Source organism: Colobus angolensis, unplaced genomic scaffold (genome assembly GCF_000951035.1).
Source record: "Colobus angolensis palliatus isolate OR3802 unplaced genomic scaffold, Cang.pa_1.0 Scaffold266, whole genome shotgun sequence".
NCBI lineage: Eukaryota > Metazoa > Chordata > Mammalia > Primates > Cercopithecidae > Colobus > Colobus angolensis.
This window is the reverse complement of record NW_012115888.1, coordinates 4,403,580-4,416,633: the sequence shown is the minus strand read 5'-3', so window position 1 is coordinate 4,416,633 and position 13,054 is coordinate 4,403,580.

Genomic DNA, 13,054 nt, shown 5'->3' with positions numbered 1-13,054 from the left:
ATTTTTCAATACTCTTTGAATAACAAGCAGAAATTGCAGCCACAAAATGAAACTAAAAGGTTAGTATGGACATTTCTCCACCAAAAAAAAAAAAATTAGCTGGGCGTGGTGGCATGCACCTGTAATCCCTGCTACTCGGAAGGCTGAGGCAGGAGACCTGCTTGAACCGGGACCCGGGAGGCAGAGGTTGCAGTGAGCCAATATCACGCCACTGCACTCTAGCCTGGGCTACAAAGAGTGAAACTTCATCTCAAAAAACAAAAAACAAAAAACAAAATGAAAAACCCTGCCATTTCACAGATGTCCAGCATCATTGGAGATATAATCAGAATTATATTTCTGCTTCATAATATTTACAGTTTTCAACAAGATATTACAAGATTTGTTTTAAGCTATAATTTTGATGTTAAAGAACTAAATTTTCATCACAGGATGGTATCCTTATGAAAGCCAAGATCAGAATTGTAATATCACTTTGAAAAGCTGTTTTAGGCCAGACACAGAGAATCAATCTTAAGAAAAACTCCAACCTTTTTAAATAAGACAACAACCAAAAACTGTACCACTAGTTTAAAGGTAATAAATACACTGGTATCACCATCGAGGAATTAGTGGGCTGTTTGTGTTACCACTCACCTGGTCCCTTGTGCGTGGTCTTCTCTTTGCTTTTCCTAGAGTCTAATTTCCCCATTAGGATCAGACCATCCTTGTTAAGTACAACAGAAAGCTCAACTGCATGCATACTGACTCATTTGTTCCAAAGGCTGATTACTGATTTTTCAATACTCTTTGAATAACAAGCAGAAATTGCAGCCACAAAATGAAACTAAAAGGTTAGTATGGACATTTCTCCACCAAAAAAAAAAAAAAGTCTTAGATATTAGCTTGTTGATTGAATTGATATAAATAATCATCAACCACTCCTCCTTGAAGTAGCCACCAGGCATTATGACTTTGTACTGAGAAACAAGATGATTCTTGGATAGGGAATAAAAACACCCAAAGATGAGTGGTTTTTTCTTTCTTTCTTTCTTTCTTTCTTTTTTTTGAGACTGAGTCTCACTCTTATCTCCCAGGCTGGAGTGCAGTGGCCTGATCTCGACTGCAACCTCCGCCACCACAGGCGACTATCCTGCCTCAGCCTCCTGTGTAGCTGGGATTACAGGCATCTGCCACCATGTGCACCCAGCTAATTTTTGCATTTTTAGTAGAGATGGGAGTTCACCTCCTTGGCCAGGCTGGCCTTGAACTCCTGACCTCATGATCCACCTGCTTTGGCCTCCCAAAATGCTGGGATTATGGGCGTGAGCCACTGCACCTGGCTGATGAGTAGAACTTCTTATGCAAGCCACAACCTGGATAGAAACTGAAGTCAGATTTGATTCCTTGAGCAGTCATTTATAGTTTGCTCTGTGAATGAATCCATCTCAGAGAATTTGGAAAATCAGTGACATGGTAGTACAATAGTGAATTGAACTTGATATTCTTAAAAATAAAGAGAAAATCACCTGGAAAGATTGTTAAGTCCCCTGGAAGCATTTTAAAATCAATAACAGGCTAGTACAATATCTGGTCAACTTCTCAGAACACATACTGCCTAAGATCATCAGAATGTCAAAATTAGAAATGAGGCAAGGAGATGTTCTAAGCTACTGAGCCAATGACATTGAATTGGTGTCAAAATGAGGAGAAAAATTAAAAGGCACCCATTATTCTAATAACAAAAGCCTTATCCTTTAAAATAGACTAAAAGTTATGGAAAGAATAAACATTTAATTATTATAACATACAATGAAAGAACAACTTTATTCTAAATCAGGGATGGGCCTTTTTTTTTTCTGTGAAGGCCAGATAGTAATACCCTCAGCTCTGCCAGCCCTGTAGTCTCTGTCACAATCACTCGGTCCTGGTATTGTATTACAAAACCAGTCAAAGACTATGCCCAAACAAATGGGCATGCTGTGTTCCAATATCACTATTGTTTTTCCTTTTTTCATAAAAACTGCCAGCAGGCTTGATTTGGCCTAGGGACTATAGTTCGCCAACTTCTGTTTTAGGTTATAGAAAGCCTTAATTGTTAGCAAAAGCAGATCAAGAGAAGATGAAATATTAAGCATTTAATTATTATAAAGCAACAAAGTTTCATAGTGATTTGCAACAAAGGCAGAGTTTCCAAACTTCTAGAAATAATAGCAATTTAAAATTTCAGCATTTAAACGTCCATCTAGATCTGCATCATTCACTATGGTAGCCACTAGCCACATGTGGCTATTTACATTGAAATATCAATTACTTAAAATTAAATAAAATGTTATATTGAGTTCCTCTGGCACATTCACCACATCTCAAGTGGCGTGTAGCTGTATATTGGACAGTACAGAACATAAAGCATTTCCATCGCAGTAGGAATTTTATTGGACAGGATTGTTCTAGATGCAGAGAATTTAGATGCAGAGAAAAACAAAAAGAAAAGCAAAACAAAACAAAACAGAACAAACTGAAGCTACAAACCACAGGGCAGTTCAGAGGGAGCACCAGCAGCAGAGCTAAATTTGATAAGTCAACAAATAAAAGAAAATAGAGCTCTGGAAATGCAACATGTAACAAGACCAGATAGAAGCCATCCCAGTTAAATGCAACATTATTTAAAGAGACTTCTGATGCCACTGAACTCATTTAATGATTTTCATTGACCATGCATCCTTGATGTTATCAGAAAAATAAACAAGACGCCAGGCACGGTGGCTCACGCCTGTAATCCCAGAGCTTTGGGAGGCTGAATTGGGTGGATTACAAGGTCAGGAGTTCAAGAAAAGCCTGCCCAGCATGGTGAAACCCTCTCTCTACTAAAAATACAAAAATTAGCCAGGTGCGATGGCAGGCACCTATAATCTCAGCTACTTCAGAGGCTGAGGCAGGAGAATCACTTGAACCCGGACAGCAGAGGTTGCAGTGAGCCAAGATTGCCCCAGTGCACTCCACTCTAGGTGATAGAGTGAGACTCCATCTCAAAAAAGAAAAGAAAAGAAGAAAAGAAAAAGAGAAGAAAAGAGAAGAAAAATAAATGAGACAGTTTTGTCTTGAAGAGTCCTTGTAATAGGAGAGAAAATGCCAAACTCCTGTCTCCCTTTCTCTCTTTCTCCCTCTGTCCTTTCTTCCCTCCTTTTTAGATAAACTGCCTCATTCCAGAAAGTATTCATAATAGCTTATAAATAAATAAATAATGTGTTCATTATCTGACCCCTGGGTTTAGGTTTGGGAATAGTTCTAAAATTAATTTTAGAAATAATGCACCCAGTCCAAAGTATGATTATGATTAATGAATAATTAACTATTTTCTAGAACAGCTCATATAGACTAGCTCATTCATTCACTTCATGCAACATTACTAAATGTCTATAACGCACCAGGTACATGTTGAATATTAGATGCAGAAATGATTGGAGATAATATTCAAAACATTTAACAATCAGTATGAAGAAGCCATTGGCCATTCAGAAATGCTTCTCAACAAATCAGAATGTCTGCAGCTTATGTGTCACTCTAGTGTAGATATCAGCCCTGCTAGTAGTTCCTAAACTAGGGATGTTAACAGTAAAAAATTGCTTAGTAAGGAAACATCTTTGGAGTAACTATCTGAGGTTCCTTCTCTTGGTACATGTCTTAAGTTCCTAGGGTTGCTGTAACAAAATTACCACAAACAGGGCAACTGAAAACTGCATAAACTTATTTTCTTAGAGTTCTGGAGGCCAGAAATCTGGAATCCACATACTTTTTAAAGCCTCTAGGGAAGAATCCTTTCCTGCTCTTTTCCTTTCTGGTGGCTGTACGCATTCCTTGGCTTGTGGTTACATCAATACAATCCCTACCTCTGTCTTCACATGTGTGTGTTCTCTTCAGTCTGTTATAAGTACATTTGCCATTGGGTTTAGGGCCCACCCAGAAAGTAACTTAAATATGCAAAGACCCCTTTTCTAAATAAGATCGCTCACAAGTTGTGGGGGTTAGAACATTGGCATATCTTTTACAGGACCAACTTTTAATCTGCTATAGTATTGTCTTAGTCAACTCAGATTGTTGCAACATAAAACCATAGGCCAGGTGGCTTCAATAACAAATATTTACTTTTCTCAGTTCTGGAGGCTGGGAAGTCCAAGATCAAGGTGCTGGCAGATTCAGTGTCTGGTGAGGTCTCACTTCCTGTTCAAAGGTGGCAGTTTTCTCTGTGTCTTTCCATGGCAGAGAAAGGAAGAACGTTCTCTTGGTACTGTCTTATAAGGACACGAATCCCATTCATGAGGGTGTCACCCTCATAACCTCATCTGATCCTTCTTACCTCCCAGAGGCTCCACCTCCTAACACCATCACATTAGGGAGTAGGATTTTAAAATATGAATTTTGGGAGGGAACACAAGCATGATACAGTCCATAACAAGTATATGCAGAGGTCCTCTAGGTTTCTTTTATGCACAGTTTCCAGTGACCATCTTTTAACTCTCTCCCTTTCTCTTCCATGGATGGTGACCCACGTGTGTGTCCCAAAGCTGCCCATCTAAACTTAGAAGATAAGATGCAAAAGGGTGTTTAAGGAGAATTTTCTGATGAAGCACACTGAGCCCAAGAAATTATTTGGGAGGTTATTGCACTGTTCTAAAATGAGGTATACGATATCCTTGATGAACATAAATGCTAAAATTCTTAACAAAATATTAGCTAACCAAATCCAACAACATATAAAACTGACAATCCACCATGATCAAGTGGGTTTCATACCAAGGATGCAGGAATGATTTAACATACACAAGTCAATAAATGTGATACATCACATAAACAGAATTAAAAACAAAAATCACATGGTCATCTCAATAGATGCAGAAAAAGCATTCAACAAAATCCAGCATCCCTTTATGATTAAAACTCTCAGCAAAATTGGCATACAAGGGACACATCTTAATGTAATAAAAGACATCTATGACAAACCCACAGCCAACATAATACTGAATGGGGAAATGTTGAAAACATTCCCTCTGAGAACTAAAACAAGATAAGGATGCCCACTCCCACCACTCCTCTTCAACACAGTACCGGAAGTCACAGCCAGAGCAATCAGACAAAAAAAAAAAAAAAGAAATAAAGGGCATCCAAATTAGTAAAGAGGAAGTCAAAGTGTCGCTGTTTTCTGATGATATGACTGTTTACCTTGAAAACCCTAAGGACTCCTCCAGAAAGTTTCTAGAACTGATAAAATAATTCAGCAAAGTTTCCAGATACAAGATTAATGTATACAAATCAGTAGCTCCTCTATACACCAACAGTGACCAAACAGAGAATCAAATCAAGAACTCAGCATTTTTTATAATAGCTGCAACAATAAAAAATAAAATACTTAGGAATATACCTAACAAAGGAGTTGGAAGATCTCTACAAGGAAAACCCCAAAACACTGCTGAAAGAAATCGTAGACAACACAAACAAGTGGAAACACATCCCACGCTGCTGGGTGGGTAAATAGAATCAATATTGTGAAAATGACCATACTGCCAAAAGCAATCTACAAATTCAACACAATTTCCATCAAAATACCACCATCATTCTTCACAGAATTAGAAAAAACAATTCTAAAATTCCTGTGGAACCAGAAAAAAACCCACATAGACAAAGTCAGACTAAGCAAAAATAGCAAATCTGGAAGCATCACATTACTTGAGTTCAAACTACACTATAAGGCCATAGTCACCAAAACAGTATGGTACTGGTATAAAAATAGGCACATAGACCAATGGAACAGAATAGAGAACCCAGAAATAAACCCAAATACTTACAGCCAACCGATCTTCGACAAAGCAAACAAAAACAAAGTGAGGAAAGGACACCCTTTTCAACAGAGGGTGCTGGGATAATTGGCTAGCCACATGTAGGAGAATGAAACTGGATCCTCATCTCTCACCTTATAGACAAATCAACTCAAGATGGATTAAGGACTTAAATCTAAGACCTAAAACCATAAAAATTCCAGAATATAACATTGGAAAAACACTTCTAGACATTGACTTAGGCAAGAATTTCATGACCCAAAACCCAAAAACAAATGCAATAAAAACAAAGATAAATACCTGGGACTTATTTAAACTAAAGAGCTTTGCATGGCAAAAGGAACAGAGTAAACAGACTACCCACTGAGTGGGAGAAAATCTTCACAATCTACACAACTGACGAAGGACTAATATCCAGAAGCTACAACAAACTCAAACAAATCAATAAGAAAAGAAGAAATAATCCTATCAAAAAGTGGGCTAAGGATATGAATAGACAATTCTCAAAAGAAGATATACAAATGGCCAACAAACATGTGAAAACATGCTCAACATCACTAATGATCAGTGAAATGCAAATCAAAACCACAGTGCAATACCACTTTACTCCTGAAAGAATGGCCATAATCAAAAAATCAAAAAACAGTAGATGTTGGCATGGATGCAGAGAACATGGAACCCTTCTACACTGCTGGTAGGAATGTGAACTAGTACAGCCATTATGGAAAACAGTGTGGAGATTCCTCAAAGAACTAAAAGCAGAACTATCATTTGATCCCGCAATCCCACTACTGGGTATCTACCCAGAGGAAAAGAAGTCATTATTCAAAAAAGATACTTGCACACGCATGTTCATAGCAGCACAATTCACAGTTACAAAATTGTGGAACCAACCCAAATGCCCATCAATCAACCAGTTGATAAGGAAACTGTGAGAGACAGAGATATGACATATATGTGTGTGATATATGTGCATATATATCTGTACATATATGTGCATGTATATGTGTGCATATATCACATATATGTGATGCATGAGTACGTGTATCATATATTATACATATTAGTACATATATCACATATATGATACAAATATGTGCACATACCACATATATATGTACATATATCACACATATATGTACATATATCACATATATAAAATATGTATATATGATATATGATCTATATGTGATGAAATATTATACAGCCATAAAAAAGGAATGAATTAACGGCATTTGCAGTGACCTGGATGAGATTGGAGACTATTATTCTAAGTGAAGTAACTCAGGGATGGAAAAATCACACATTGTATGTTCTCAATGATATGTGGGAGCTAAGCTATGAGGATGCAAATGCATAAAAATGATACATTGGACTGTGGGAACTGCGGGGAAGAATGGGAGAGGGGTGAGAGATAAAAGACTACAAATATGGTGCAGTGTATACTGCTTGGGTGATGGGTGCACCAAAACCTCACAAATTACCACTAAAGAACTTACTCATGTAACCAAATGTCACCTATACCCCAATAACTTACGGAAAAATTAAAAATAAATGAATCAGTTTTAAAAAATAAAATGAGGTATAAATTTAGAAAATATGCTTTTTAAAAGTCAAATCCTCTGTATACTTGCTTCAATTATCTCCTTTAATTGTTGGTTCAGGAAAATTATGTGAATCAGAAATAAGAAGACTAATAAACACAAAAGAAGACAAGTGGGAGGATGGGGGTATGTGCAGATGATGCAAAATTGGGTCACTAGAATGCCACCATAATTAGCATGGGGATAAATATACATCCCAGAAGTCTCCAAAGGATGCATTTTTGACATAATTAATTGTATTTGCTTTGGAAATCTGAAGTGGATTTAGTCCTCATCTGGATGCAATTGAGTCTTCCCAATCCGAGGCTAGATAGTTATTATTATTATTACTATTTTTGCTTATTTGAATATGCTGCCAGTGCCAAAAGTCCTCTGGGTAAATATATCAGATTTATAAAAATGCCCAACAAAATCAAATTAACCAAACACTGCTGAATGAATGACTCAGGAAATGTGGTGTTTTCCCTGAATAAATAATTTTCACTTTCCACTATATTTAACTAAGACAAAAATAACAAAGAAAAAATGTGTCCAGATCCAAACACTTTAGTGTGTTTATTATGACCATGTGTATAATACAATATCAGAATTCCACATACAGGCAGGTGGAGAGGGTGATCCATGATCTACATTATTTGAAGTACTCTCAAAATACTTCTTTTTATGTACTCCACATTTTTATACACTGTTCATAGGGATTCTCTGAAGGTTAAAATACTATAGCATTTGAGTTAGAAAAACATTACAGGACCCTCAGGTTAGGCTATAGAAAAAGTTTGACGAACAGAAAATATGTTTTAATTCTGCTATTTACCAGCTCTTAAAAGAGGATCTTTTTGAAAAGTGTTCAAATTTATCAAGCAAATCAGTGTCAGTTTCTTGGGAAGAAGCAAGAAGTAACAGCTAGTGCTGGTGACTACTTTTAGAACAAACTGGGAAACACATTCATCAATAGTAAGTCAGGGAGATGAAACATATTTTCAGAATTACTTAACCAAAATGGTTTGCATAAATTACTTAGATCTCTATGTCTACATTCATGTCAATATATCATAACCTCTTGTTAATACATACATTCACTTCAACTTCACTAGGTATTGTGTTGCATAAAGCTCTGTTAAGTTCCAGAAGGTCATGGAAGTGTGACAGAGATACAGGTGGAAAAGGGCCAAACAGAATGTAGTTGCTACATTGGGGAGAACTAAGAAAGGGAGAACATTATTTGGGTTCTTGATGAGGATGTTTTATGTATACCGGAGAGCTGCCTCACCAAAAACTGAGACACAAGTAAGAAATGGTTTTGCTTATAGCTTCACATAAAATACACAATTTTCTTGAAAACCAAAGCTATCCAACATCAGGGGATAATTTGCCAAGGACCTACAAATGATCACATCAGATTCTTTGCTATCACAATCTTTTCCAGGACACTTCTTCAAAATTTTATTAAAGACATTTCTAGACAACAAAATTTAGAGATGATTGTAAAAATGGATATTCTAGACTCAGTTTTCAGAAGTAGGTTGGATGTGGATTACTTTAACCATGTAGATACAGTGTGTACTTTTTATTATTTGATGAGCTTATTTTTCTAATTATTTCTTGCCAGTATATTTAAATTAATTCATTTTTATGTTAACTTTCACAAATTCATTTGTTAATTTTAATAATTAAAAAATCTTATTTGACCAAGGAAACAATTATGTTTTCTTGGGAAAACATGATCATTTAGCTAATGCACAACCTCATAATTACATTTGCCTTCACTCTTGCATACTGAATTGCTTCGCTTTCCCCTCACTTACGCATGGGATTGCAAAATTTGATAAAGTGTTAGCATGTAAACTTTGCTCTAGGCTTGTTTTCTAGAAAGTCCAGGAAAAAAAACAGTCTCCAAAATTCTTTTTCTATTTAATGACTCCCTTGGCCACCTCCAATTTTAGCCCACTTGCCCAAGGCCATAATTGTAGAACAGAATAAAAGTCAGAGCCAGACCAATCTGTCTCTCTGTTATCACCATGTTCCCACTAACTAAAGATTTACCCCCATACATCTATTCTTCCCCCTTCCTAGTTGCATTCCAAGAAGGCTTTCCTGTCTCTCCTTTGCAACCAATTTTAAAAAGAAGAAAAAAAAACAATAATTGCCTTTTTTCTCATGAACAGCTGTGGGCAGAACTCGTCTTCTGCTGCTCAACAAATGAAAACAAACACTCAGGCATTCGTCCTCAGAACAAATGAAGGTCTTGCTACAGAATGTTTATTGACAAGCCATTTCCTATTTGAAATTCTTTCCTCTCAGTTTCTATCTTGCTATCTACTATTCCCATTGCTGTTATAACATAACAGACAGGATTTATAGAGTATTTTACTGTAACAGTATTTATAGAAACAGTATTTTAGTGTGTAAAATGTATAAAATTAATGACTAAATGTGTAAATTTGTAAAATTAATGACTTTACCTACTCTATCTTCTAGTTTCAAAAGTTACTTTGCACATTCAATCCTGTCCCCACCCAAATTCTTGGGAACTTTCTCCATCTATGCCTTCTCCCCAAATCTCTTTAAAGTGTCCATCCTAATGAGAGCAGGAAGGCATTTTAGGTCCAATTAAATCAGCATAAACTCAGATTCTGTATATAACAACTCCTGAGTATTTGGGCATTCTCCTTTCCCCAGTATATAGTTGTCACGGAAATTGGCTGTGAGCTCTTTGGGGGAAGAAGAATTTGGGAAATATCTATCCTATTTATTTCTCTTATCAAGCCACTCTTTCAGTTATGTGACTCTGGGTCTGTGAATTAACTTAAATCTAGAAACAGGTCAAGAAAACTTGAGTTTCCATTACAGCTGTTGGCATCATCCTTCAGCTCAATAGACATCAATTATTTTTGATTACATAAATCAAGCAACACGATCACCATCTAAACATCTTTGCCTTTTCTGCCCTCTCCAAGCACCGTTGCCATAAATCCCTGTAGACCAAACATTTTGATTCCCACTCTTGTTTCAGCTTTACTATCTAATGTAGAAATTGCATCTATTTTTGTCTCAGACAATGAAGTGCAAGGCTTAACCAGGCTGCCATCTAGCCTGGTTACAATGGAGGGTAGCAGAGACAAACCCTGAGAAAATTGAGACATATTGAGAGACCTTGCTTCAGGTGAGGCCTTTGCACAGATTCCAGGCAAGGAGAGTTTTCTTTTCTGGTATGTAGTAGAATTCTGGAGAATTGGGGGATTGAGATTGTTTGACTTGCCAATCTAAAATCTCCCATTCCCATACTTTTCATATCAGGTTTGAGCCTTATTATAGAAGACCTGTGTTGTACCTTTAATCACTTTTGTAACTCTGTCACACCAATAATCAGATATCAGTTCTCATTTTCAACACAGTCTTCCATGTGTCTGAAGGAAATGAATACTCCAGGTTTACACTCTGATCTAGTAAAGCAAGAATGAAGGGAAAAGGGAAGTCAAGAAAGAAGAAAACGAATTTATGTTTGTGATTTACCAAGCAGATCATAGCGTCACAGGAAAACCCAACTGGTTATGTGGACATATGGAATGTCCCCAGTGAGGCAATATGAAGCTCATCTCTCAGAGCATTCTATTGTGGAGAAAGAATGATCAAGGAATCCATTCAAATGTCCTCATATTTAATTGTTCAACATCAGTCTGTCTGTGTAGCTGCTGAGGAAGGCAAGGTCTCTGCAGCTCCAGTTGGGTAGGACCTACATGCTAGGGCTCCTGCACTGCCCATTGCTGAAGGTGCTTGCACCTAGTAAAGATTTAAAAAGCAATGGCATTAAGAGATAAGATGGCATCATAGTGGGGGCTTTATCATCATAGGAGAAACATGAAACATGACCCATTTGCTGATTCCAAATGGACCACAAGGCAGGGCAAGTTTCCATGGCCCTTGGAACAGCCAGGTCTGAGCAAATCTGTGGAAGCACGTGGACTGGGTCCAATAGCTGCATATGATGTTTCCTTTTTTGTAAGCCCGAATTCCAGATATTTAGAAATTGCTCCTTGTGAGATGGAATGTCCTTCTTTAATATTTCCTCTTGTGGCTTTGGAGCCAATATTACTTAGTGAGTGATTCAAACTCTGGCTTCTCTATATCTTCTGATATTTTGTCCTCCCATTATCAGAGAGCATTGAAGAAAACTAAGTGCCTGACCTCAATGAATAATATGTCAGTGGGAGAAACAATAAACAAATAGATATGTATATTATACTGCCATGTTATAGGATGCTAGGAAGTAAAGTTAAAAAAGATCAATGGATAGAGAGTGAGAGAGGATGGACATAGGCAGTTGGGGAAGGCTCATTTGAGGAATTGACACCAGCAGAAGAGATGGAAGTTAAAATGACATTTCATCAGGAGCATTCATTCAACACATCTTTGTGGGTGCAAAGGACCCATCAGGCATTGGAAATCAACTGTGGAAAGGACACATATGTTGCTGCTTAGGAGTTTACAGTCTAGGACTTAATAGAAAAGCAAGGGAAAAATAAGTAGATGTATGGGTTAAAAATGATTACAAGGTTGTGCGTGATAACCTCAAAAATTTGTCGTATGTGTAAAGATTTACCTTTTTGTGATTGCGTTTTGCACACTACAAAAAGACTTCACTGTTAGTAACAATGGTATTTATATGCCCAGAAAATATTAACATATAATGAAGATGGAATGAACTTTGAAGACTGGTTTCAGACATTTCAGTTATTCTGTGCTCTTGAAACTTAACTCAGAGGCTGCTGTAATAGGCTTTCTCCTTTAATTATTTCAACAAAGAATATTTCCTCAAAAATGATATTTAATAAACTATAGCAACTTTTTCACAACTTGACTTTGTTTTAGGCTCTATGATATCCTAACTATTCATATACTTAGGCAATCATATGATATCCAAAGTATTCACAATTATCTGTCTGGGCATCTGAACTGCCTGTACCATCCAATATAAGTAGAAATGTATTTAGTGTAAAGGACTAAACATAACAAATACATAAAGGATGGAAAAACCAGCTGTATTTTTGGTTTATGAAATGTCTCATTTTTAAAATAGTTTGGATTAGATAAAACCCAACTAGGTTTTGCCAAGAACGCTTCCCTCTTAATTTTTGAAATCATGCACAATTCTGCAGAAATTTACTCCATATGTTTCTATTTCATTTACACTTAAATCACAGAAATATAGCTTTGTAAGATCCATTTGATATTCAAGAAGCCATTTGAATTAGTCCAATACAGTTCTCTTTAAATTAAGATATAACTCACATACCATAAAATTCATCCATTAAAGGATGAATTCATTAAATCTATTTTTTTTTTTTTTTGTATCTTCTCAAGGTTGTGCAACCATTACCACTATCTCATTCCAGAACCAACTCAGGTTTAAAATACAATGTGTTTATGAAGAATGTTGGATTTTAACAGCAGGAAATTTATAAATGGGCAGCATGGTGAGGTTTACCTTGATATTCCTGGTCTGAAACTTCATGTGTAGGTGACAGACTTGCTGCAGCCATAATATCATATTCATAAATCAGAACAATTCTGTATTTCACAAAGTGGCTGCAGGGCTCAGAGGTTATCACAATGATGCGTTTCTTTACACTGAGTAAT